The sequence below is a fragment of the Brachyhypopomus gauderio genome, chromosome 6 (assembly GCF_052324685.1).
Source record: "Brachyhypopomus gauderio isolate BG-103 chromosome 6, BGAUD_0.2, whole genome shotgun sequence".
NCBI classification, from domain to species: domain Eukaryota; kingdom Metazoa; phylum Chordata; class Actinopteri; order Gymnotiformes; family Hypopomidae; genus Brachyhypopomus; species Brachyhypopomus gauderio.
This window is the reverse complement of record NC_135216.1, coordinates 14,966,641-14,981,802: the sequence shown is the minus strand read 5'-3', so window position 1 is coordinate 14,981,802 and position 15,162 is coordinate 14,966,641. Positions and strand designations below refer to the sequence as shown.

At 42.1% G+C, this 15,162-nt stretch overlaps 1 long non-coding RNA gene across 1 annotated transcript in view; it reads right to left on the bottom strand.

The window, feature by feature from the left end:
• The window catches only part of LOC143516235 (uncharacterized), a 38,877-nt gene that overhangs the window by 7,006 nt on the left and 16,709 nt on the right, over window positions 1–15,162 (bottom strand). The window contains exon 3 of the long non-coding RNA XR_013131616.1: window positions 6,367–6,488. This is a non-coding gene — a long non-coding RNA (uncharacterized LOC143516235). The remainder of the gene's footprint in view (window positions 1–6,366; window positions 6,489–15,162) is intronic.

Here is a 15,162-nt window from a genome sequence, read left to right as displayed (position 1 = left end):
GATGCGGATAATATCAATATTTTCACCTTCCAAAAAGCCTCACCATGCGGTCCAGAGCTTCACCACATCCTTTCTAAGCAGGACATTAAGGAGATACAGTAGTAGATTTGCTAGGTGAGGTAATTATCACCCTACAAAACTGGTCATGTCTAGCAGCTTCCTGGCCTCTGTGTGGTTGTGTGGCTGCTGTTGCTGACAGGCGTTGATAACTCTGAAGCACATTGATGCAACACACCCAGTTGGGTCTGTAATGGGTTCGATATTGTCAATTATTTTAGTTCTCCACCTATGGGAAGAATGTAGTGCATATTTAATGAGGCCTGATGATTTTATATGACTGGGCATCATTTATTTGCTGGTGCTGCTTTGAGTAATCCCAGTTAACCAATGATGTTCATCTCTGATACATGTATTCCCACCATTGGCTCCCTACAGTGACTCGCACCAGATTTAAAATGCAGGCTTTTCTCCTACAAAACCATAGCTGGACTCTGTCTCTCACATACCTAAAAGCCCTGATCAAACAACTCACACTGCTCAGCTTCAACCACCATCCTGCAAGGCACGAAGAAGACATGCTACAGGACTCTTCTCTGTCCGGCACCCGTGTGGTGGAATGAACATTCACCCATTTGTCCTCCAACACTGAAGATTCATCTAATCACTAACCCCTTATATATGCACTTACCTGTATGTATTAAAGTTATTTTACTTGTTTACTGTCTTCCTTCTCTGGCCAGAGCTTTAGCTTGACAGTATTCTTAACATTGACCCATCTATTGTAACATGAGGATGTGTATTTGATAGAGATCACAAAGCACTTTTGTCAGTCACTCTGGGCAAGGGCGTCTGCCCAATGCTGTAAATGTTCAGGAACTCCAAGGTGAGCTCCTGCTGCCCTCCTCAGCAGTTTATCCACCTGACTTTACTACTGCTACTCTGAAATGACAGCTGACTCTTGCCTTAGCCTAAAGCACTTGCGTTCTTGCTATAAAAGGGCTTTTTGTCACTGTTTCCCGGCCATGGCTCACTAAAGATGTAGTCACTGGTTTCAGCTTTGGTTTTTCTGTTTAAGCTGTCATAAGTTGCCTCAGTCATAATGGAGGTGTCTGCCCCTGAGTCAGTTTTAAATGATACAGCCATCGCTTTAAAGACAAGTGCAGTGTGCCATGGTGACTCATCATCTAAGTCCATGAAGGTGCAACTGTCTCCATGTCTTTTAGTTACATATACATAGAATGAGCTGTCTCTTGAGATAGATGGTTGGTCTTAGACTTGCATACGGATGCAAAGTTGCCCAATTTGTGGTACCTGTGGTAACGTTCTTTATCTTTTTCATTTGGGATGTGAGCACACCCCTACCTCATGCACCTCTCCGCCCTCTCTTAACGGGACATCTTGGTCCGGTTTGTCCCATGTGTTCTCCACTCTGTGAAGGAGTTTAGCCCCATTTTCATCCACATTTTCAGAATGTTTATCTTTTATCCAATTTATGAGTCTGTAACACATTTCTTTATCTTTTGGCAACTGGCATTGTCTGTCAATTTAATAGATGTATTGTTAATAATGCTGTAACAATACATTTATTATTATTATAATGCAACTCTTTACGGTTTACTAGCCTCTAGCCACTCGAGAATGAAAGCACGCTCTTTCAAAAATAATTTTGCGCTTCGACACAGAATGTGTATCAAACTTTGAGAGGGCAGCATCATATGTGACCGCTTCTATCCCCTAAATAGAATTACTTTAATACGTTCCGCCTCTGGGGCCCACAGAAAAGGGCACTTGCTTGAACGTCGTTGCGTTCGGCGTTCAACCTTGTTGCAATGCTATACCTTAAAAAGCATTGCCTCCATTCTGGCTGTGCCTCTTCACACAAAGTTCAGGTGAGAGAGAAATAAAATGCTGTCTTTGCGACTTAGTCTGTTCTTTTGTTATTTTAACCTCAAACTGCACAACCCAACCACTTCGTATGCTCCTCCTACACTGGATTAAAGCTGTACCTTCTCATCACTGCTGGGATATTCAGCTCACCACCTGAACACTCGTTTAATATTGTTGTATCCAGAGCTGTCAACTCTCTGACTTGCTGTTGTGCCATTCCACTCAGCATCGTGTGTTCAGTAGATTGTTTGAAACATCTTTGCCTTTCCTCTCTTTTCAATGCTGCCTTCTTTGACGTTATTCTGATTGATTGAGCTGCTTTTATGGTGCTGAACTCAAACGAAAAAAAAAAACATCACATTTTCAAAGGAAGCCCCTATAACTCTCCTCCAATAAAACAATGGCTTTCATGAGTTATTGTGTGGAGAAAATAAAGGAAAAAAGCTAAAAAAAAAATGAAGCGAACATTTTACTTCTCACAGGCCATGGTGAAATTAGTGGAATCGTTGAATTGAACGAGAATGAAGATCACTGATCACTGGCTTTTCCTAATGGATACTCATCCAGCCCCACACGTGGAGTGTTTCTTAAATGGTCACTATAGGAACTTTGGTCTCATTTCCAGAATGCACAATAACTAATAATGCAAGTACTTTCCCTTGTCTAATATCATCTTACAAGCGTAAGATGAATACCCTTTAACAGCAGTGACGATAACGAATAGCACCAATGATTATCATACAGTCATTTTCACTTTAATTTTCAAGTTTTTTAGATTAAATTTAATTACTTTATGACCAAGTTAAATGGCCAATTATTTAGCTGTTGTTTTTAATTGTTTTTAACTAGGAGTGATATCTAACAAAGATGCATTCACACCATGAGCATATATTGGTCTAGACTAGGGTGACCAAACGTCCGTATTTCCCGGGACATGTCCGTATTTCACGTCCTGTCCCGGTATATTTTTTAAAACTGTGGAAATGTCCTGGTTTTTAAATTACGTTAATCGGGCCATTAATTCTACAGGCACTAGGACCCAGACACGGAATCCCTGAGCCTCACCCCCCCCCCCCCCCCCCCCCCCCCCCCCCCGACAACTTACGTTCGCAACCCCCCCCGCTCGACAACTTATGTTCGCCACCTCCCCCACGACAACTTACACACAGTGTCCTGGTTTTCCCAAACAAAAATATGGTCACCCTAGTCTAGACTGTCTAAATCATTCAATGCATCCTAAATTGTTTTCTATGGATGAAAACGTAACATGCATATATTTACAGACCATTTGTAACATCATGCTAGCTTTGTCTAGTCAAATATGTTCTACAATTTGTAATTGTGCAAAATGGATGAAAATTAATGAGTTCAAAGAAAAAATTATTTGCCATCTATTAGTTTATTTAGTTTTGCACATGAGCAGCTATTTGATTTATGGATATTATTGTGATTTGAATGATTCAATTTTACATTATGACTACCCTTAGAAATAGGAATGATCTAATATTAGTTTATGTGTAATTATTAATTAGGACATAAAGACCTATGATTGTTAATAAGCAATTATAGCTCATAAACAAAAGGTAAGTGCCTGATTGAATGTGAAATGAGTAATTTCAAATTCCAAAGGATTATTTCTGAATAATAAGACATGATAGTTAAATTATTCTAACTTAATAATAAATATCTGATTAAGCTGAGTAGTTTGCTGAGAGTGAGAATGCTAACTGATGGAGAAAACACCAGAAGCTAATGAACTAACAGGATCTGGGGCCTTATTTCTAAAATAAGCATGAATGTCTTACTAAATTTGTCAAACATTGAACATACGCATGAATATCTGCATTAGTATGTGTTATTTTTAAAATAGAAATTATCGTAGAATTGAGCAACTGTGAAGAAACGTTTGTGTTCCACTTCTCATTTCACTAATTTGCATATTAAATGGGACAGTGTGTTCTCCTGATGCTAGCTGGTGGCACAGGCTCACTTATTTGTATTTCATTTTGGGTTTTGGCATAAATGTGCTAGAACAGAATTAGTATCCTGTTTGTAACATTCAGAAACATTCCTATATTAGGTTGGTCACATATTTTCACACTAGGTATTTTTAATATCAAATCCGTGCATGCAAAGACTTTAGAATTGAAACCCCTATGCTTGAACGTGTGTGTGCGTGTGTGTGTGTGTGTGTGTGTGTGTGTGTGGTGGTGGTGGTGGGGGGGGGGGGGGGGGGGGGGGGGGGACTCAATCAATCACTGATTCCTGTTTCTGTTGGGATTTTTCACAGATCTACAAATCAGCCAGCATTGTTGCACCAGACAATAAAACTGTTGCAGATCCAGTGTTTCTGTGGGCCTCAGGATATCAGCACTGAAGTCTGACTTAGTAAACAGCATCTCCACCATGCAGGACTGACCTTAAGCTAGGGTTACTCACACCTTTTAATGCAAATGGCTTGTTTCCTGCCTAAGGACCTTCACCCACAGAAAATGCAATATCTGCTTTTGTGCTAACCTGCTAACCTCTATTTTCACCACCACATTATTATGGTAATGAATTAAATGCAGGGGTATACTTGAATACTGTGCTGCTATTTCTACAAATGAGTAAAAAAAAATATCACACCCCTACACACAAACACGCAATCAGAAGTTCATGCTGTGTTCCACTGCATCTGGTCATGAAATTTCCACAAAACAGCAAGTGGTCAATCAGCACTGTGTGCAAACTCTTATGAACAGGGTGTTCTGGGTAATTGTCAGCACAGCACAGTCAGATCAGTGGCAGAAAAGAGATGGGAGCACCGGCTGGTGGGATGGAAGTCTGTCTGGGCTGCCATGACAGGTCTACAGATAGACTAAAACTGGCATCATTGCCATGACAGGTCTACAGATAGACTAAAACTGGCATCATTGCTATGACAGGTCTGCAGATAGACTAAAACTGGCATCATTGCCATGACAGGTCTGCAGATAGACTAAAACTGGCATCATTGCCATGACAGGTCTGCAGGCCATGAAACAGGAATGACGATTCCAAACCCAAAGCCTACACCAGCAGGCAGGGACAAATGAAGGTGATCAGTGCTTGAAATGCCACGAAAAGTCACAAAACGTCCTTAATGAATTTGATATTCATTGAAATCGCATTGCGTGAAACCTCATGAGGGATACGCACAGGCCACTGAGTACGCAAGGTCGCGACCTTCCCTGCAGTGGCACACTCTAGTGGAGAAGTGCTCACGCAAGCAAGTGTTAATCCTCTTGTGACGGTACTAAAAGTGTCACACTTCACCTGGAGGAGTGTCATTTCTTTTATGTAGGGCTGCGACTTAACAACAGACTGTTAAAAACTATTGACTCATGCCGAGCTGTAACTAAAGTCCAGTGCCTTCTGACTGCATCCGCCGCCTGGCGCAGTCCGTAGGGAGGTGGGGGGTGGGGGAGATGAAATGAAATGCTCAGCACGCACTGACAGCTTAGCTCAGGTCAATGTCTGTAAATGTATGGTAATGAGCCCCCGATCCCTGCCGAGTTTCTTAATGTGTTCATCATCGACGGGGAGTGATGAACAGCCCTGCTACTCAGAGAAGTGTGCACAGATGTACGCAGCCATAAACAGAACGCAGCACAGAGAACGTTACTTTTAATACATGTGATGATAATGATCTCTCTCTCTCTTTCTCCCTCTCTTTTCTTCTATCTTGCAGAGGCTGATTGAGTGAAATTCATCTGTAAATAGATGACAAGCCGGCGTTCTCTATCAGCGTTAGTCACGGTGCACGCAGGGCTGCCGTAATCCACTATGTGCTCATCAATATGCCTGATGAATGCTGTGTGCGCATCAATCCGCCGCGCGAGTCAGAACTCCTCCTAATCCTCTAATCCACAGCAGAGATATGTGGCCTTTAGTCATCTCCAGTTCTCATCTTTCTCCTAGAATTGCCTTATTTGAGCCCTGGACCCAGAGGTGCTCTGAATTATGAATGGGAGTCAATGTGCAAAAGAAGAAAAAAAAAGGGGGGGGGGGTGCTGCAGGCAGGGACAGAGTGAGGCAGGAAGAGGCAGGACGTGTCCCAGTTAGAGCAGGACCCACCATAACATTTAGGCTTTGTGGTTCGAAACTCTCCCACCAGGCAGGGGGAACAGTGGGATATGAATGATGAATGGCTGACGTTTTGGCCTTGTGAATTAGTGCTCTTCAGCCCTGCGGTGTGCACAGGCACAGGAAGGGACGCCTCACGGATGCTCGCTGTAGCTTGACGGCCATGGGTCAGTGTTGATATTAGGGTTCGGACTGAAGAATGTATTGTCATTGTCGTTAATAGCTCTCATTTGTTATGAGGAACATGAGTGAGAAGGAGGTATAAGTGTGTGTGTGTGTGTGTGTGTGTGTGTGTGTGTGTGTGTGTGTGTGTGTGTGTGTGTGTGTGTGCTCTATAGCCACACACGCAGTCAGAATGCATAAAGCACTAACCCTCAGCACCACACTGCAAGACAATTCATCATCTGATGTGTTCCTCGTTGCCATGGATACACCATTTTCCTTTGTAGCCATGATGCAGTATAGAGGAGGAATTGTCACGTCTCTATCCGGACCTGATGGAAGAAGAAAGAAAGGGAGAGAGGCAGAAGGAACAGGGGAAGAGAGGAGCGGATCAAAGACCTGTAGCTCCACCAGTACCAGGCTGTCCTTGCAGGCATTTCCCCTAAGGGCCCCCGCGGAGGCCAATTCTGAATCTGCTTCTTCTACCGCGTTATCAAATGCGTGTAAGTCCGTGTGTGGTGTGGAAGCCCCAGCGTCGGCGCGTACTGAAACGTGCAGCGCTCCGGCTGCCGAGTGTCAGTATCAGTGGGCAATAGAAGACTCTTTATCTTCCAGCATTGATTGAGCATGCAAGCCGGCGGCACTGATTTAAAATAGATATCTGCACCGAAGAGGAGAGAGAGGGAGAGGGGGGCCGAGACCAGGGAAGCGGGCCGTTCTCTGCAGACGTGTTCTGGGAGTGCCCTGTCAGCAATAATCTCGGTCCGATATTGTAGACATGATGTGTGATGCCAGAGGTTTTTATCGCTCATCTTCCCGTAGCCGCCCGCTCCTGCATGCTAATGTGGGACTGCAGAATCTTCCTCCCCCCGCAGAGACACTCCCCATGTAGTCGGCCCAACAGAACCACAGTTTTACATCACTATTCCTCAACTCACTGGTTATTCACTACTTTTGTACCTGTCACGATCTAGACACATTGATTATTGGCATTTGAGATTCATTAAACTTTCTGGTTTCAGGAAAAAAAATACAATCCCATTTATTAGAATGTAAAGAGTGACTGAAATGATCTGCTATCAAGTGGCACTAATTTACTATTTGCCCTGCGTTTGCATTATTTACAAAATAGTTTAAAATGTTTTTTTCTAGAAATGATGCCCCTTTCCCCAGTATCTCATTTGTTTTGGTTCAAATAAAAGCCAACATAGAGAAACCAAAAGAAGTTTGCACATAAAAATATATATGGCTCTCATCTCCTGAAACTTCACAAGCACCTTGCTGGCACCATTGATGAAGGACCACTGTAGAAAATGTCCTCCTTCTCTGGAAACCTTGTGTACTGCAGTGTAGTGTTTTTACTCTCTCTCTCTCTCTCTACATATAAATATCTATATATACAATTGAGGTTCAGATGGATTCTGAGAGAAAAGGTCCATAGAGACCTCGATAAATGTAAGGTATGTCTCTATCACACCAATGTATGCGTGTAGGCAAGAGAGACAATCTATGAATCATGTGGTTTGCCACCTTTCTCCCAAGAGTCTCTGTGAGAAAAGTCCATGTCTGTTCAGGGAGCCTGGAGCTCAAACAGAATAACGTCAAAGGTTTCTTCCCCACTCTCTCTCTCTCTCTCTCTCTCTCTCTCTCTCTCTCTCTCTCTCTCTCTCTCTCTCTCTCTCTCCCTCTCTCTCTGTACCACCCTCCCTCTCTTTGTCTGTATGTCTGTATGTTCTGTCTGTCTGAGCTCTGAGGGCTGTCAGTAGAATCTGACTACCTTGATGCCACTGAGACCGTCGCATTGCTGGTTTATTCATGGGTCCGCTTCCCACACAATAACTGGGTCTGACGGGCCGCTTTGTCGGAATCGGGCTGCACAGCTTAGAACACAGCTGGGATCCACTTTACATATTGGCTCAGATGCCCACTCATAAAGACATGCATAAACATATCAGTGTTGGACGTCACCCAAAAGTTCTCCCACTGCATCACTACAGGCCCACCGAGGCAAGAGGTGGCTTTTCTCACGCTTCTCTTAATATAGGCTGTGTGCTTGTTGGTTCGTATGTAGGCTCGCTATTGTTTGAATTATTAAAGCAGACACCCATCATTTAGAAGCCCACTTACTGAAGTACACAGCTGCACACTTACACTTGTGGCTGCATGTCACAGTGTGGTGAGCAGAGATATGGGTCAATCTTTGGAGCTTTGCATTTTAATGCTTTGGACTTTCTGCACTGCATCCAAGAACAGTGGACCTGCGTGTTCCTTTTTCAAAACAAAAAGAAATAGAAGTAAAATAAAATAGAAATGCATGAAGTTGCATATTTCCATGGCACTTAAATGATAGTTTGAATATATTTCAGCATATTTTATGTAATGCTTCAACACGTTCGGTGAGCAGGACTTGCAGGCTATTATCAGCAACAGTACCGTATGTTTTTTGTGCATCTTTGCACCACACTATGGATCTTTGTACCATACTATTTTAGTTGGTATGCTTGGGAGCTCAACTTTCAGTCATAAAGTTGGGGAGTCTTGGGAGTTGCAGGCAGCAGGACGGTTGTGCAAGTTATCTTCATGAAGTGTGTTCAAGGAATCCTAGTTAAATGAGAAGAGTGATGCAGAGTCCAAGCAGACACTGATCACTTACACCTGTCTCATGGCACGCAGGGAACTGGTCCTCACGTTTGGTGTTATCCAGCGTGACCTCCCTTTAACCTGGCCTCGCAGCGCTGGGTGGCATCACATCTGCTGTGCCGCTGGTCGTCATCCAGGCCGGGGATATGAGATCCAACTTTGGTAACACAGGGAGACTAAAGCTGTACTGCAATATCCACCCCCATCCAAAAAAGTTCTTTGGCAATGTCCTCTCCTGCTGGACTGTCAAACTCAGAGTAGAGAAAGGCTGTAAATCTATGAAGTCTTGGCCTCATTAATCCCTTTTGGAACTAAAGCAGCAGCCCACTCTCTGCCAGAGAGCCAGGGTATGATGGAGCCGGTCCTTGGCGCTCAAAGACTAAGTCTATTTTGCTTTATTCCAACTCCCAACAAACCTGACCCAAGTCATTAAGAACACAGAAGATCTAGTACAGGTGTAATAGAGGCTAGCTTGGAGAGAAGATGTGTACTGCCTTATGGGTCCCTAAGACGTGCTTCAAAAACCATAAAGGCTACTTTAGTTTCTTAAGAAGGGCATCTAACCAGAGGAGGGAAGTAGAGGACACACCAAAGGTGGTACATGTTGGACCTTGAAGAGCCATCGTATCCACTGGAGAGGAAGCAGGCGGAGTGATCACGAGCACCCGACACAGGCGGCCCGGCTCGGGTGGAGAGGGGGGTTATGGGTAAGAGCTGTAACTTACAGACACACTCAGAAATGCTGGTGAACACTCACACTGCAGAACAGATGTATGCACACACACACACACAAACGCACAAGTTGCTAACAAATGGTGGAGATGATAATGGGATGGACATAACAGGGCAGGACCAGAGCATGCGGGTATACATTTCTTAAGTGGTACTCTTTGGGTGTGGGACCCTTTACCTGAAACAACGCACGTGTGCATTTATGCGTTAGAATCTGTATATCTGAATCCCATCTAAATATGTAACTTGTAAATATTTAACTTGCTTAGTATGGTGGTGCTTGAATTTTGTAATCAAGGAGGACTGTGGCGGGCAGGGAGTGTGAACGAAAAAGGAAGCGATCACACCAAGTCTCAGTGGAAAATGAGGGTTTAATGATAACATGCACCAACTAAAGACCTGTGACATGATCCAAATTAAGGATACAATAACCAGCAGTCAACTGGTACAAAGACAAGACATATATAGATGGACAAACGACCGTCAGGTGAGGCGGGTCATAGGACCCGCCCAACTGAGGGACGCACACAATGTAACAGAAACAGGACGACTGCTGCTGTGGATGGGGTCGACCAGCAGGGGGAGCCCTCCATATCGTGACAGACTATGGCAATTTCTCAATTGTATCTGTGCTCATGAGGCTGGAATAAATCAAATAAATCTTTTTTTTTTTTTTTTACTATATGTTATCTCAACTTGCAACCTCTCCTTTTAATGATCATTACAAGCCATATGGACTTGATGGAAAATATAAAATTTCACACTTGACAGACTGATTAGGCAATTGGTTCTCATTTATCATCAGGGCTCAGATCCAGTGTACTGTCACTGGCAAATGTGTGAGTAAAAAGCCAATATAGACACAGCCCCCATCGCTGGACTCACAGGAGCGTATGTGAAGGGTGAAGAAGATGACGCATCGGAGTGTAATCAGAAACATATGGGGCACTATCTGTTCACTTACCATTAGCGCAGGAAATAATTGGGAGGAAATTCAAAGGAAGGGAAAAGGACTAACATTTATCAGAGTTATGTCAAACACAGATGTGTCACGTGACTTTGTGAAGGGCAGGGAACAGGATAAGTGTGTGTGGCAGAATGTTTAGTGCAGGAAATTAAGCTAATTCTGTCACAAATAAAGCAAATGCATAAAAGTGATTTTAAAGTAATTCTAAATGGCATTTTGGTTTTGAGAATACAAAGGAATTAGTTCATAAAATAATGATTTCAATATACAATAACATTATATTAATATTATTATATTACTGTATGTCATATAAGATAAGAATTGTATTATTATACAATCTTAATGTTGAAATATAAATGGACACACAATTTAGTTTTTTCTAGTGAATGGCAAAGTCCCCAATGTTGAATTAACATCTATCGTGTATTATTAACACCTAGCGTGTTGTATTAATACCTAGCGTGTTGTATTAACACATGTAGTGTTGTATTAACTCCTATATTGTTGAATCAACACCTATAGTGTTGCTTTAAGTCTAGCTGGACACAAATGACCACTGAAAGAGCCCGTTCAATAATGGGTGTTTTACCATGTGAAAATGCCTGATATTTTCTGAATTACATAATCTTCATTCATTTTTGGAAAGCCTCTGAAAATGAAAAAAATAGATCAGATTGTTTAGTGAAATTTGATGTAGAATAAAAATGGACACTGATTAACAGGTCTTCTTGATGCCATGACACATAACAGGTTATAATCCCATCTGCGAGGCTTTTTCACACCTCTATGAATAAGATGTTGACCTTAAAACGAGATTTCCTTTCAGATTGGCAGAAGTGAATTTGTCCTCTGCTTGTATTTTAGGGCCTCACATGTGATTAACATGGATTCAGTGACTCGTGAATTAAAGCCATTTCAGATAAGCCACAGTAAATAAATAGATTGCCTTTTTTGAACACATACGATAGTTCTATCTTTATATATCTTTATAGCCCCCATGAAGTCATGTAATTCAGCCTCCAGGATGAGAGGATCATCTCTACAGGGACCAGGGGAAGTGATTCTCTCCTGAGTTCCATACCTTGCTTTGGTACTCCCTTATTCTTAATTAATATGGGTCTTTCTTTGGTCTTAATACATTAATTAAGTACAATAAAACAGACCCTTGCTACCATTTAGCTCATGGACATTGACCTTTGTAGTGCACCTGCGGTTTGTTGATGGTATACAGATCAGGCAATATGCTTGCCTTTATCCTGCCCTTCATAACGAAGTGGACATATGCCCAGTGTACACAACACAGTCTAGTGTTAGAACACCAACAGTAGCCACTGGGGAGGAAGTGACCCCAATCCTGGCCTGGTCCACGTGCTCCAGGGATGTGCTGCTGGAAACCGTGTGAGCAGAACGGAGAACTAGACAGACACATCACTTGTGTTACACAGACATATGTGATTCTCTCCACAGGTTCCCGGGTTTAGCAGCTTACTGACAGAACGTAGTAAAAATGAAACAGAAATGTTTTAAGGCATTTTGATGTTCATCTTAGCATAAATCGCTGCTTTTTATTACAAGCCAAACAAAAGCCCTGAGACCTGACTCCCTGCCATCTATAGAATTGTGTGCATTATGTACTTTGATGTGGACATATACGAAATATATGAGGAAATGCTACTCAAGTGATTATTCTTTTACACACATTCCATTTAGCCTTGTTTGACATTTTCAGGTTCTCTTAAAGGTTCTCAAATGGATTTTTATGTGATTGCTTAAAAAATAGTAAATTGACACAGGCAAAAAAAAAATACATAGATACTGGCAGAATTACATAAACAGGAATAACATTTCCCAGAGTTTCTCTGAAGTTTCTTTCTCTGCAGATAAAGGGCTTGGTCTGATCTCACTTCATTCACCCATAATTCCCTGGGGGCTGGTTACACACGCTTCATTCTTATGATGAAGCTTTCTTTGCACTTGAGGTGTCTTCTGCTTCCTATGATGCAGTTTGTCCTCACACAGATTCATTTACATGCACCTCTCAATTCAGTCTACAGGGCACAAGCCAAAGTTTCCATACAGAAATAGTCAGCTGCTTTTATTTGTGTTATCTGCCCCTCAGACAAATATGGGAATTGAAGCATGGGAATAGAATACTGGGAGAGACAAATGAGAACAAATCTATAGATTTGCACTGGTTTGACAGCTGCTGGTTTCACTGTCCCATGAAGTGGTGGTTTTGAACTGAATTAGATGTCAGAATAAGCCATTTTGCAGTTTAATGCGACTGAAATCATTTCACAGTTTTGTCTAATGATCACCTCAAGTTAGCACTATAATATACAAGATTTAAACAATATTTATATTGCATCTGCAAAGCATATTCATCCTTTATTCATTAATTGTTATCATTTAAAATAATTTAAGAGTAGTTTCAGTGCTGTGTTCAATTTGGAAAATTTTCCCTCTTTTAATCTCCTGCTGTTCAGTGCAGACCCGGCGGCGGGCATTGGCGGGCAGTGCCCCCCCACAGAGTCAGCTATGCCCCCCCTGACTGGACTGGAAGCTGTATATGTTTTTTTTTTTTGTTTTGTTTTCACCTCTGAGTGACCATCTTTCTATTTTTCCTATCTCAGTTTGTCAGTCATACAATTCAACCAATCAGTGAAGGAAGGCAACGTTCTAGCCAATTACAGTTGGAGGGGGGCGGGTCACTGACTAAAGTTCATACTTGAGAAACAGCTACGCTCACCGTTGTTCGTGTGGCATGGATATTCGGACTTATTTCCAAACAAATAAGGAATGAATGGAAGGACAGTGTCTTAAGAAGGTTTCACACACTACACAAACGCCGTCTGCCACTCTACTAAAAGTGGAGTAAACCTCTTTCTGCTCACCACACCTCCTCCCTCACATGCACAAACTTAGGTTTCTTGCAGGCAGAACAGTTCTCCTTGTACTCCCTAGCTGTTGTAGTTAACCCTCCTAGCATGAATGTTTACTTCAGTCAGTGTTCTGACATCAGTGCTTATGTTTTTCACTGCATGTGTTTTTGCATATATTTGACTTTTAATTTAATTGAATGAACAAAGCACTGCACTATTGTTTTTTTTGTTTGTTTGTTTAGATTTTGGGATTTTATTGACAGATTGTTGTTTCTCAGCACTGGAGTCGCCATAGAGCCGCTGTTCAATTTTAAGCAAATAAAAGGCTTTTTGAAAAAAATGTGCCCCCCTGAAAAAATACAATGCCCCCCCTTTAAAATGTTTCTGCAGCCGGGTCTGGTTCAGTGATATCTTATTAATCACAGTGGAAGATGAGCACTCTGGATATTCAAGTTGGGAATTCAGTCTGTTTTAAGATTTGTATATGATATTGTAATCAGTCACACTTCAAAATCATAATTAATTATGACTTTTTTATGGCCTCACAAATTATTAGTCTTTTAACCGTCTCTCACTTCTTTTCGATATAATATGCCAAAATCTGTTTACCATTTCCCTGGTGTCTTTGATATATACATACTGTCAACTGGAGAATCATAAATATATTTTTAAAACCTTAGTTTTATGAGTTAGCACAATTTTGTAAGTGCATTAGTATAATGGAAATTGCACTATTGGCTGTAGTGATCATACTAAACCATTGTAATTCAACTTTTTATATTCTGCGGAATCTGTGTCTACTGGGGTTTGAATTGGTAATACAATGCAAAAAATGCATTTTATGACATGTCCACATTATTACATACATACATACGGCATACACAGCAGTCACCAGAAATTATGGGATGTGGGTGGAGCAGCAGCAAACAAGCCCTGAGTTGAGCAGACCTGGACGTGAACTCTCAGTCATTATGACCTCTTCTTTCTGTAGGAAGCATAATGCTGAAAGCCAGATGCTGTGTACCCTTGGAAACAATGAGTCATAGCCAAAAGGTCTGCACAGTCAGGGCCATGTGGTCCTGGACCATCGCCTTTATCATGACAGTGCAGGCACGTTAGAAGGATGATGTCTGCACCTCACAGATATGGGGCAGGATGTCACCTCTTTCATGTGGGCAACAAAGGTGAGAGAGAGTCAGGTTACGAGGGCACATCTCTTCACTGCTAATCCCTGTAGTTTAAAGGAATATGCTAATACCTGTAGTTTAAAAGAATGTGCTGATCCCTGTAGTTTACCATAGTTTACAAGAATATGCTAAATCCTGTAGTTTACATGAACACGTTAAGCCCTGTAGTTTACAGGAACATGCTTAGTCCTGTAATTTACAGAAACACGTAAAGCCCTGTAGTTTACATGATCAGGCTAAATCCTGTAGATTACAGGAATGTGCAAAATCCTGTAGTTTACAGGAAAGCCGCCTGGGCTTGGCACTCATCTGAGCTGAGTCCTTGATTACAAATGAAACTCACAAAGCGCTGCTCAAACGTGGAGCTAAATAATGGAGCATCCCTCACCAGCCCATCACAGACGTCCCACGCACCCTCTCCTGTCCCCACTGAGGTTTACTGCCAGATCAGTCAGCACACCACAACAATTTCCAAAACACTAATCAAAACAAATGAATGCTTTCCTTGGAGCCGACACTGGAAGAAAGTTCAGTCCATGTGGAGTTGAACTGACACTGCTTAGATTATTGACTCAAACTGACCACAGGCTGAACTCCC